The sequence below is a fragment of the Prionailurus viverrinus genome, chromosome A2 (assembly GCF_022837055.1).
Source record: "Prionailurus viverrinus isolate Anna chromosome A2, UM_Priviv_1.0, whole genome shotgun sequence".
Taxonomy (NCBI): Eukaryota; Metazoa; Chordata; class Mammalia; order Carnivora; family Felidae; genus Prionailurus; species Prionailurus viverrinus.
In genome coordinates this window covers 121,005,499-121,018,290 of record NC_062562.1, presented here as the reverse complement: position 1 = coordinate 121,018,290, position 12,792 = coordinate 121,005,499, and the positions used below count along the sequence as shown (strand labels likewise).

The following is a 12,792-nucleotide window of genomic DNA, read 5'->3' as shown; positions in this document are numbered from 1 at the left end:
ATACTTCCTCCCATCTATTTCCACCTAATGTGAAGATCTTACACAACCATGGTCCATTTGTCAAAACTAAGAAACTAACACTGACAAATTACTGTTGACTGTGTTAGGAATCACTTGTCTTGGACACGGAAGGAAAGGAAAGACAGGCCAGCCCAGAGTCCCTTTTTTTTTTTCCTATTCCTCAGTGAGCTGAAGGCACACAGCGTTGGTAGAAGGTGCGTGATTAAGAAGCAAGTTGAGATTAGCTCTTTGCTGTATCTATTGCAAGAATGAAGTCCCTTCTCAGCAATCAGACTGTTGACCTTCCAGAAAATGTCAACAGCACTCTAAAGGGACCCACGATTACTGTGAAGGGCCCCCGAAGAACCCTGTGGAGGGTTCCTCAGTAGAAGTCAGTCTCCTCGGAAAGAAAAAGAAGAGGCTCTGAGTTGACAAATAGTGGAAATGGAAAAGAACTGTCTACTGTTCTCACTATCTGTGGTCACCTACAGGCCATGGTCAAGGACTCTACATTGGGCTTCCTTTACCAGATGAGGTCTGTGTATGCTCATCTCCCTGTTAATGTCATTACTCAGGAGAATGGTTCTCTTGTTGAAATCCAGAATTTCTCGGGTAAAAATTGGGGCGTCTGGGTGCCTCAGTTTGTTAAGCATCAGACTTTGGCTCAGGTCATGATCTCAGGGTTTGTGAGTCTGAGCCTCTCGTGGGGCTCTCTGCTGTCAGCACAAAGCCTGCTTGGGATCCTCTGTCCTGGCTCTCTCTCTCTGCCCCTCCCCCACTCACGCTTGCAGTGCTCTCTTTTTCTCCCTCAAAAATAAACATTAGGGGCGCCTGGGTGGCGCAGTCGGTTAAGCGTCCGACTTCAGCCAGGTCACGATCTCGCGGTCCGGGAGTTCGAGCCCCGCGTCAGGCTCTGGGCTGATGGCTCAGAGCCTGGAGCCTGTTTCCGATTCTGTGTCTCCCTCTCTCTCTGCCCCTCCCCCGTTCATGCTCTGTCTCTCTCTGTCCCAAAAAATAAATAAATGTTGAAAAAAAATAAATAAATAAAATAAAATAAACATTAAAAAAATACATCCAGAGACCTCGGCTGAAGCCAGGTGTTGTTTGTTCAGCATCTCAAGCCCAGACAGATGAGTTAATTCTTGAAGGAAATGACATTGAAACTGTAGCAAACTCAGCTGCTTTGATTCAGCAAGCCACAACAGTAAAAAACAAGGAAAATTTGGGGATGGTTTGTATGTTTCTGAAAAAGGAACAGTTCAGCAGACTGATGGATAAGATCTAAGTTGTCCAGCTACAGAAATAACAAGATGCCAGATGAGTTTTCAGACTTATTTGTGATATTTTAAAGATGCAATAAAAGCTGTATTGATTTGGAGCTTTTTTTTAAACCAATAAAAAAAAAAAGAAGAAGCAAACTGAGTTTATTTCCCACAGGATTTACACTCTTCTGGTAAGAACAAAATACATATGCATGCACAGGCTATGAAATGCAAATTATGTAACTTCGGTGATTTCATAGATGAGTTAAATACACTTCGTTTTTATTTTATTTATTATTTTATATTCTAGAGTTCTTTTTTTTCTAATGCTTATTTATTTATTTTTGAGAGACAGACAGAGAGAGAGAGAGAGATGCAAGGGGAGGGACAGAGAGAGAGGGAGACAGGGAATCCCAAGCAGGCTCTGCACTGTCAGCATGGAGGCTGATATGGGACTTGAACCCACGAACCATGAGATCAAGCCCTGAGCTGAAATCAGGAGTCAGAGGCTTAGCCGACTGAGCCACCCAGGTGCCCTGAGTTAAATACGCTTCTATTTGCCTTTTTTTTTTTTTTTCAAAGTTTATTTATTTTTGGGACAGAGAGAGACAGAGCATGAACGGGGGAGGGGCAGAGAGAGAGGGAGACACAGAATCAGAAACAGGCTCCAGGCTCTGAGCCATCAGCCCAGAGCCCGACGCGGGGCTCGAACTCACGGAGTGCGAGATCGTGACCTGGCTGAAGTCGGACGCTTAACCGACTGCGCCACCCAGGCGCCCCTCTATTTGCCTTTAGAACTGGCATTGCAAAATTCACACTAACAATTAAAAAAATTTTGTTTCCTTTACTGGGCAAGGCATTACAGAGCAAATAAAAAATACCATGACTCGTTGAGGGAGACACTGGGGAAGACGGAAAAAAAAAAAAAAAACCACTTTATACTTCAGTTCCATAACTGCACTTTTCCCCTACTTTTTGGACCAGGGGCTCCACATTTTCATTTTGCACTGGGTCCCACAAATTATGTAGCCAGTTCAGCTGATCCCTAGTCAGGAGGCATTGTCCTAACTCAACGATCACCACCATCAGAAAATGGTAGTGATTGTGGCAGCCAGACAGACAAGTAGAAAGACGTGTCAGGAGAAGGGGACTTTCTGCCATCCTTGGCAATAACAGCAACGGAGGGGGTTTAGTCTCCCACATGCACCAGCCCAGGTGGCTATTGGCACCTCAGGGTGATTCCTGATATTTTAGCACTCCTAGATATGACCCGGGGCAGTGGGATCCTGGTTGGACGTACCCAGTGGCCTCGTGCTCTCTGATGCAGAGTGTGCAATGGCAAATGCCACATCAAGAAGCAGTTAAACACTTGACCTGCCCCAGGCCCGTGGCTTTTGCATGTGACACTCTGTATAATACTGCTTAATTATTTTTGTGCTCCAGTGGGCAGTTCTTCCTTTTTAGCTCGACTATTAAATCAAAGAAATATCCTCCGCATCTCCAAAGCCTGCTAACTCATTAAACACAGAACGGGGTGTTTCTGTGAAAAGGCAGCGCGGTGGGTTTGGGACAGCAGCTTTAATTTATATCTGAAAACAAATTAGGCTAATGGAGCAGAACAGCTACAAATGCTGTACAACCAACCTGCACCAGGAAACAGAACATGGCTCTTTGGCTAATTAAAGGACACGATGGCTCTCTCTTCCACTGTGAAATTTTTTTGCGATGTGTGTTTTACGATCAGGTGCTTCTTTTAAAATAAGAAGCGGGGGTGGGGTGGGGTGGGGCAGCGCCTGGGTGGCTCAGTCAGTTGAGCATTCGGCTCAGGTCGTGATCTCGTGGTCTGTGGGTTCCAGCCCCGCGTCGGGCTCTGTGCTGACAGCTCAGAGCCTGGAGCCTGCTTTGGATTCCGTGTCCCCTTCTCTCTCTGCCCCTCCCCTACTCACGCTCTGTCTCTCTCTGTCTCTCAAAAATGAATAAATGTTGAAAAATAAAATAAAATAAAATAAAATAAAATAAGAAGGATTTCCAGCCGGTGATGTGAGGTCTGTCCTCCCCGGTGGAGTGAAGCCACGCTGCTGGGACACATGGAAAGAGACTCCAGCCACGAGCATGAGGAATGACGCTTCATGTGTCAAGGTGACCACTGGCAGCCCTGGGCATGGGCTTGTCCTGTGTCACCCAGCAGTAAGACTCGCGATCAAGCACCAAGCACAGTTAGTAGGAGGCCCACTGAAACATGCACCGCCCAGAGCTCTTCCCTCTGTGTAAATCAGAACAGGGGGTCCCTCTCCCTTCCGCTCCCCAACAGGCCTCTCACTTGGCTTCTCCCAACCCCCAGTTCTCTACACCTCTTGTTCCCATACTCCGTCTTCAGCTGTCCTCTTTATTGTTTTTTCCTTCCCCTGCACCCATGTGATTTCTGCCAAGGTGGGGACTTTCTCTACCTTGTTCCCGGCTGTGTCCCGGTCCCTTACATGTTGCCCAGTACGTGCTAAGGGCTGGATCATTATTTGTTGAATGAACTGTCAAGTGCAACAGTCAAGCCTACTTCTCTCCATGCCACATCCTTAAAAAGCCCCTGCGCACAGATATATGACGCACACCTCCCCAAATCTGCACGTGTGGTCCCTCCCTCCCCTTTCTACCTGTGCCCCGCTCTTCTCTCTCTGTCTGCCTCCTCCTGGAGCCTCTACAACTCCGTAATGCCTTCCCGCGGTGCACACTCAATACTGAGCCGCGCTGAACGGGGCTTCTATAGTCCGCAGCCTCCCCCCAAGAAATGCTAAGCAACACCAGATAGTGCCACTTGTGTCTTTTCCCCTATCCTGGTGCTTTCGATGTTTGAGGAATGTATATGTAAATGAGCTATCCAAAGACACACAGCTAGTTAGTGGCAGGGACCAGGCTAGTGCCCAGATATCCTGGTCTTCCATACATGGCTCTTTGTTATTTCCACCAGAGAATGCCTCTGAGAAGCCCTTCTCACCAACTTCCCCCAAGCCCACCGTGTAGTTTCCGCACATCTACAAGTGTCAGCTTCCTGGTACCCAGCCTGTATGCTGTCTTCCAAAAACAAACGCTTCCTTAATTCGTCGTTGTCCTAATTCCTCACATTGAATCGCAATGTCATCCGATTGATTAATTTTCACAAAGTGTTAAAGCACAGAGAGATCTGGGGCATGAAGAGTTGGCTGGAATTTACAGATGTTTTGAAGTTACTTACACGGAAGGAATAACATCCTGGGCACATTTGCAAGGTTTTTGGAGTCCGTTCCGTGAACACATTTTCTTTTTCATGAAAAATCTCAAACACACATAAAAATAACAGGACCAGTACGTTAGTAGGAATAATACAAGCCTCGTAGATTCATCACTCAGCTTAACAATTATTAATGACTTGCATCATTTCCTTTTTCTTTATTATTCTTTGTTGAATTATTTTAAAGCATATTCCAGAGACGGCATATCGTTTTATCCTTCTTCAAAATGCCCCCCCTTTTTTTTTAACATAACCACCCCTAACAAATTAACAATAATGATTACTTAAAATGCGATAAAATTTTCACGGAGGTGTTTGGAGGGGATGGGTAGAGCTTCTCTGTACTCTCTAAGTGTATAACCGAACAGAAATAAACCCCACTGAAGAAAGAGGCCTGCGTGTATCCATTTTACCTTCTCAGAAATTGTAGATGGAAGTCTGAAACGGCCCAGACTTCTTTTCCTGGATGAGTGGAGCTTCACTGGAACTTTCTTAAGAATCTAGAATTTTCTCCTCTTGGGGTCTCAGTAAATGCTGGCTTAGGAGAGCTGCGTTCTCTCTGGGGCCCATCCCCAGGCCATGCTTACACCGTCCAGGCCCTTTAAAGCCGGCCTCTCTGTTCACCACCTACCGGCAGTCTAAACACCCTTTCATTTTCTTGGCCCTCCCATTTCATAAGCATAGTGACCAGGCAACAATAAAGAGAAGGTATTCGGATTAGTTAAGTGAATTAATATTCAAGTTTAAACTTTCAAAAACCCCGCTATCACCTATACGGGATCCACAGGGCTGGGGAGAGAGAGCTAAAGAGACCCCAGGATGGGAACCGCCTGGCAGAGCCTTTCTTGCCTCACCAGAAAGAACTTGACCATGGGCAGGTCCTCCCCAGAAGATTCTCTGGCCGCTTCCAAGGGCCAATGCCCCGTCGCCGCTCACACCCTCCCAGATTTGGCAGGACCCAATTCCTCCCCCTCTCTCCCTCCTTCCTCCCACCCACCCCTGAAGCTCATTTCCCTTCCTTCTAGAGCACAGCTTGTTTTCTCTGGTTGCTAAGCAGCCTGGTGCTCTCTGGCAGTGCTTGCTGTCGCCTGTCCACTCCCGCCCTATTCCGATTATTCACATTAACCCTCTGTGACATAGATTAAAAACCTGGCGTTGGGTGACAGTCCGAAGGATCACATCAGGGGGCCAATGACAATCTACGCTTTGCGTTCCCTAGCACTGTATCCTCTCTGGGGTCGAGGAAGTGTGATGGCCGAGGGTTCCGAGCCCACACACAGCTGACTTTGAGTTCGGATCCCGGCCCTCAGTAACGGAGTGACGTAGTAACTTCTGGGAAGTTACTCACTCTTTCCAACTAAGCCATGGTCTTCTCGTCTGTGAAAGGGAATAACATAATGGTTGCTGCATTTGCCTCCTCTGAAGGTTAAATTACTTAAAGCGCGTCGAGGGCTCAGTATAGTGTCTGTTATGTAGTGAGAACTCACAATATATTAGCTGATACTGATGCAATTTGCACAGAACTGCCACGTCCCGCGTCTGCTTTCACAACAGTGTTAGTTACCTCATGGAGGTAACCATTAATACTTCCATTTGGGGCGTGGAAAACACAGGACAGAGAGATAAAGCAACTTGCTCAAAGGCAAACAGCTAAACGAGTATTGGAGTGGGACTAGTTTTGTGTTTTATGTTGTCACTGGGTCCCAGACCTATCTGAGGCTTAAGATCAATCCCACCCGGACCCTTCTTTGGGGAAGGGAATTTATTTGGAAGCAATCAACCCCGTAGGCTTTGTTTCCAACTTCGAAACAGTATAGTATTTGAAGTATAGTATTTGATCAATACAGTAAATCCTCCCCAAGATGAAAATATGCGTGCATCCATTTCCATAGCTGGTATAATGAGAATGAACAGATGATTTGGGCTTCGAGTCAGACCACGAGGGCTGGAAAGGGAAAATTTGGCCTTGAAGTACCTGGTACTGACTCACACCTGCAATTCATACTACGCATAGAGCTTAGGGAAGCCAAGCTTCATAAAAGAAAAGGAAGAGCACATAACTCTATTCCTGAAAAAGCAGATAATGTTAAGTCTTATCTCTCAGCCCCTAATTCTAATTACGCTACTTCCTCTTGTTAAAGGTGGTGAATCCAGCCAGCTTCCAAGGACTCCGGAGGCTCAGATGTGATGCCTGAAACTCCTTCCCTTAGTTGTGTTTCGCAGCCCGAGGCTGCACTTGACCGCAGCCTGGTCCTGGTCTCTCAGGGGGACCTAGTGAGAGCCCCCAAGCCTTGGCTTTCTCCTCTTCTGGAAGATCAGCTCGAAGACCGCACAACACTAACGTGGCATTTGAATAACACTTTTCCAATTTTTGTTACACCCTCGACCATTATTTAGTCGACATTTTCTTTGAGTGCCTTCCTTTTATGATTAAAAACTTTTTTCAATCATTGTGTTTGCTGAAATAATAAACCCTGGTATCTCAATGGCTTTAGCAGAGCAAAGGTTTATTTTTCATTTGCGTGACATCCAACGTGAGTCCGACGACTGTGCAGGGCCGCTTTCCTTGAAGGGGAGTCTTAGCCAATGGCCCTGACATCCAGGCTCCCTCCATTTTGTAATGCCACCGCCTCAAGATGTGGTGAAGACATTCAGGACATGCTACCCCACCATGTGCCGCTTTGGTATATTGATTTTGAGTTGAAGGCCTTTGAAAAACAGCAAATGCGGGGACAGACCAGGCTTACTCTGAATTCTCTTTATTTGCCTAACGACCTAGGTTCCAGAAGGACTCAGTTATCCTAACCCTCCTTCCCGAGAGCCAGGAAAGCTCGATTCTAATCGCAGGAGAGGAGACTGGATGCGAACACCACACCCAGGCAAACTGGGTCACAAACGATCACGTCTCCCGTCTGTTCTTCCAAAGGCCCATTCATTCATCTTTCCTAAATATCATTGACTCTCCCCTGAGTTGCCCTTCCCCCGCTTCCCCTGTTAAGATGACACATGAACTCTCATTGAGGCGGGGGTATTCATGTTTTTTCTTGTGATGCCCCGTGCACGTACTATTTAAAATGAACACATGTGTATGCCTTTACTTCCGTTCATCTGCCTGCTGTCAGTTTACTTTGTAGACTCAGCTATTGAACCAAGGAGGGCGGAGGGAACGTCTTTCCTCCCCGACTGTGGCATCCAGGGTCACGGAGGCACGAGAGAGAGAGGCAGAAGGCCTGCACACTGGCTTAGGAGTTCTGAGCCCAGAAGGGAGGTCAGTTGTTTCTGCTCGCGTTTTGCTGGTGATGAGCTGTCCCGCGGCCCCGCCTAACTGCAAAGGGGCGTGGAAGTGGGCGTGAGGCACGTAAGGTATTTGCTTTGCACAACGCCCCGCCAGTGGGACGGAAATGGAAAGCTGGTGTTATCGCTTGCTGTGAATAAGAGATGGTCATAAATAGAGGTAACGAGAACAACGTGTTACATTCTACGAGGGTATTTTTGTCTGCTGAACACTCTGATTCTTACATTGATTTCCTTGCGCAAGAGATGTTGGGGGTGCAGGGGGGAGACAGCGAGAGATACAGGTGTTGAAGGCATATTCGCACCACATGGAGAGCCCTCTCTGATTTCCGAAGGAATCAGAAAGATTGCAGGATCACTGAAGCGGGAATAACTTTCTCATTATAGGAGTGCAGGTTTTGCTTAACACCTTGCCGTGCGCTGTCTAAAATCATCTCTTTCCACCCAAAAACTCCCAGTGGACACCAGGCGTCCACCTGCCATGCTCTAGGACACGCTGCCCTCATCGGACTGGGTCAACATCACTCTCCAAGGCAGGAATAAATAGTAGCTGTGTGGTGTGCCTGGTGCGAAGAGCACAGAGATGATGATTACCACCCCCACCCCCACCCCGAAGATCTCAGAGAAAGGAGAGACTGAGAAATAAACCAACAGTTCCAATCCAACGCACACAACGCATTTGGGAAACCCCGAGGTGCTATTGCAGTAAGCCTTGAACGACCGCTGATTTTCCCAGACAAATTCTGTCACGTCCTCGTTGGTTTGTGTTCACTGTTTGATTTTGGTTCCTTTTAATTTTTCTTTCGGTGATGTCGATGGTATTCTATTTAAGGTAAAACCCACGGGTAGAAGGGGGAAAAAAACCCAGCTAATGTTTTCTAGGTACTTTGAATCTAGTGCCTCTTGAGGCGTGAGATGTACTCAGGGGGCCACGTTGATAAGAATCATAAGGCCGTTTCAGGATGTGGGGAAGCCGGATTGCAAGTTGTGGAGAAGGCTCATAACAATCAGTACAATCAATACAGCCATTACCGACTCAACTCGCTGAATGGAGGGGACAGGCGGCAAGCCCTGGGTCCAGCCCAAGGTCCTGGTGCTCCGTGGCATGTAGCACCGAGTGCCTTGTGAGCAAGTTTTCTTCTTGGGAAACTCAGAGAATTGGACGAAATGTGCAGTTCCTGAACTCTGAATGTTCATAGATGCAAAGGGCGCTCTCCCATCAAGCCTGCCCACAGGGGACAGATGACCTCGGAGTTCCTGGACTCTATGTTTAGCCTCAGCCATCCCCTCATTTGTTATTCTAGCGCATTTGGGGGAAAACAGTATTAACCTCATCACTGCTGCTTCCATTTACTTCATACTTCCTGTGTGCCAGGGACTTTAGCAGTATTAATTAACTTAATCTTTTAAAAATGAGTACCGTTATCATGCCCATTTTAGAGATGGGAAAACTGAGGCACAGGGGGGTTGAATGCGTTCTTCGGTATCCGGTATCTAGAAAGACGCAGGCAGGTGTTCAGTCCCAGGCAGTCTGGGTCCAGATCTTGGAGTCACTACCTTGCAGCGTCTCTAGGCAAGGGAGTTACAAGTGCAAATAATAAGATGAGGAATGTCATAGTGAGTCCTACAAAACAAGTAGTTTTTTTGAAGATTAAAAAACATGAGACAATGACAGATGTTGCACATGTACCGGAGTGGAGTCCTTTTAGAGAAGAAACAGCATGGATCACACGGTGTGGGAGAAGGGGAAATGCTTCATATTGTTATGGACCTACCAGGCTTTAGGTACATGAACACCTTTGCTCCTCCCAGCAGCCTCAGGAGGTAGGGCCATTACCACCCCCCAGCCCAGGTCATACAGCTGGTAAGTGGTGGACACAAGGTCCCCCAAAGACCCAAGTGCCTTAGGGTGGAGCTGGTGCCCCAGACCATTGCCTGGACACCAGCAAGGGCAGGGATAGGGAATCCACATCTGTCAGTCGAGGAACCATGGGTCTGAGTGTGGTGATGGGGCAGCTGGTGACACCTTTGCTGGGGACATGAAGGGCATCCTGAGTTCAGACATCTTAGGGCCAATGCCTTGGGGTAAACGGGTCTCCTGTTTGGACAGGACGCTGTGCTGGCAGGCGTAAGAAAGAGAGATGCAGCCGCCTTAACATAGTCCAATCAACCTGACGGGTCTGTTTCCGGCAAAGACACCCTGTGCATAGGGGACGCCTAGCGACAAGAAGAGTGTCTGGTCTTAAGTGCCTCAGGACTAGATTATACCCTTGTTTTGTGGAAAATCATCTACAAGCCACAGTCGCTCTGGACCAGGGTTCCTCAACCTGAATTGTTCCCCCAGTATCCCTAAAATTTCTTACAAGTCTCAGAACCTAAAAAAAAAAAAAAAGGGGATTTGCATACAGTACTTTATGTATGGAGTTGCTCAGCACAGCAGAGAGGAGGAGACACAGAATCCTAAGCGGGCTCCAGGCTTCATTTCATTTTTAAGTGCTTATTTATTTTGAGAGAGAGAGAGAGAGAGAGAGGGAGAGAGAGCACAGCAGAGAGAGAGAGAGAGAGAGAGAAGAGAGAATCCCAAGCAGGCTGCATACTACCGCGCAGAGCCAGACGTTGGGGGGGTCTGGGGGGGGGGAGGGTTGAGGGAGGAAGGGGCTGGATGCCAAGACCCTGGGATCATGACCAGAGCCAAATTAAGAGTCCGTGGCTTAACCGAGGGAGCCACCCACACGCCCCTCATCCAGTTAATTTCTGATATTTCGGGGAGTGTATGGCTATGGTGAACAGAGCTTGGAAAGCATACTCATTGCACTTTACAACGCGATTTTACTATGTTACTTCACCTCCTAACGGGCGGAGTTCATGTCTTGCACCATACTGCCCCCTAGCGGGCACTTTGTTTCGTAGCACACAGAAGAAAGGCTCTAATAAAATGGCTTTTTAAGACCGAAGTCAAGCAGGGGACTTGCTGGGGAGGTGGGTGGGGTTCATAGGACAACTGCAGCTTCTGGCTTAGCCGAATGGTGACCCTCCGGCTTCGCCACGCCCCCCCCCTCCCCCCGAGAGCGGCGCCCCACTCCTCTCCGAGCCCCACCCGTCTTCCTGCAACCCCACTCCCGCACATTCCGGCACCCATGACCCCTGGGTCTTTCCTGCCAGCAGACTAGGCCTCTTCTTTGAGGAGGGAATTCAAAGCTGTTTCCATTTGGAATAGAAAGAGCATCCTGTCACTAGAAACATCTGACAAGAAGCGTTTTATGAATGCCCAGAAGAGAGCTGCCACGTGAAAACTAGAAATGATTCAGCGGAAAAAATATGGATGATTTGTTGGTGCTGTTTCCGAGTTGGCCTCAAAAACTTCCCAGGAATGTCTTTCCTCCCAAGTGGAGAGTGTGCTACTTTGCAGGTGCCCGTCTGTTCTTCTCACCCAGCTCCGGACCGTTTAGTTAACGGGATGTGACAGGCCGCCCTGTAAATGCATGTACTTGTCGTCTCAAGAGCTTTGGTAAGCCGAGTGAAATTTCAGGGAACTAGAGACTACTCGAATGGCTTTCACTCAATAGGTGACATTGTGTGATTAGTAATCCTATAAAGCTTTTAAAAAACATTTTTTTTTTAAAAAAAAAATTTTTTTTTTCAATGTTTATTTATTTTTGGGACAGAGAGAGACAGAGCATGAACGGGGGAGGGGCAGAGAGAGAGGGAGACACAGAATCGGAAACAGGCTCCAGGCTCTGAGCCATCAGCCCAGAGCCCGACGCGGGGCTCGAACTCGGACCGCGAGATCGTGACCTGGCTGAAGTCGGACGCCCAACCGACTGCGCCACCCAGGCGCCCCTAAAAAACATTTTTTTTTAACGTTTATTATTGAGAGGCAGAGCATGAGCAGGGGAGGGGCAGAGGGGGGGGGGGGGGGGAGACACAGAATCCGAAGCAGACTCCAGGCTCCGAGCTGTCAGCACAGAGCCCCACACGGGGCTGGACGCGGGGCTCGAACCCACCGCAAGATCATGACCTGAGACTAGTCGGAAGCTTAACCAACCGAGCCACCCAGGTGCCCCGCTTCACCTTCTTTACTTCTTGTCACTTGACTCGGTTTGACCCCAAGACCCCAAGGTAACAGGAGCCTGAGCCCCAATAGTCTGGTGATAGATACTACCTAAAAGGAAAGATGATCTCTGTGGAGGTAGATGTGAACTTGACAGTATGAGCAAGAAGGAATTGGTCGATGCGACAAATGGTGAACTCAGTCTGGGCCAACAAGTTCGGCCTGGCAGGCGAATTACCCATCCTCAGATCCACGGATCTCATCGGCACTTACGGCTCTATAGACATGGCCCCCAAGATGACTGGAGGGGGCTACTGTGTGACAAAGAAGACAGAGGCTGCTGGAAACTTCCATGACCGGCAGTTGAATTGTTCAGGAATGTTTAATCCCTGCAATGGAGGAGCTGGATGAGGCAAAATAATACATGACTGGTCATCAGGGGTTAATAGAATCGGTTGATTCATGTTAGCCAAATGTCAAAAAAATGAGAGCAGTAAAGTCTAGATGCTGTCTCTAGCCATACGGTGCCTGTGGCAATGTTACCCTTTTGGCTTATTATCGGCTATCTTATCGAAGCCGCTCTAAGTGTGCGAGAACTCTCCTCAGAGAAGAGACGTGTATTGAGAAGGTCGCTTCTTTTATTTATTTACTTATTTATTTTAGTTTATTTATTTATTTTGAGAGAGAGAGAGAGAGAGCAAGCAGGGGAAGGGCAGAGAGAGAGGCAGCAGCAAGTGCCATGCTGTCAGCACAGAGCCCGACACGGGGCTCGAACCCACAAACCTTGAGATCGTGACCTGAGCCAAAGTCAGACGCCCAACCGATTGAGTCGCTCAGGCGCCCCTTTGGAACCTCTTTTTTCGTGTCTGTAAAACAAGGGTAATCAAAGAAGATGAAGTTTATAGTGCACACGGCCAAGTGCC

General features: G+C 47.9%; 1 pseudogene; it reads left to right on the top strand.

Annotated features, from left to right (window-relative positions):
- The first annotated feature begins 269 nt into the window (after positions 1 to 269).
- Positions 270 to 1,278, top strand: LOC125153774 (60S ribosomal protein L9-like; annotated as a pseudogene).
- The last annotated feature ends 11,514 nt before the right edge of the window (positions 1,279 to 12,792 follow it).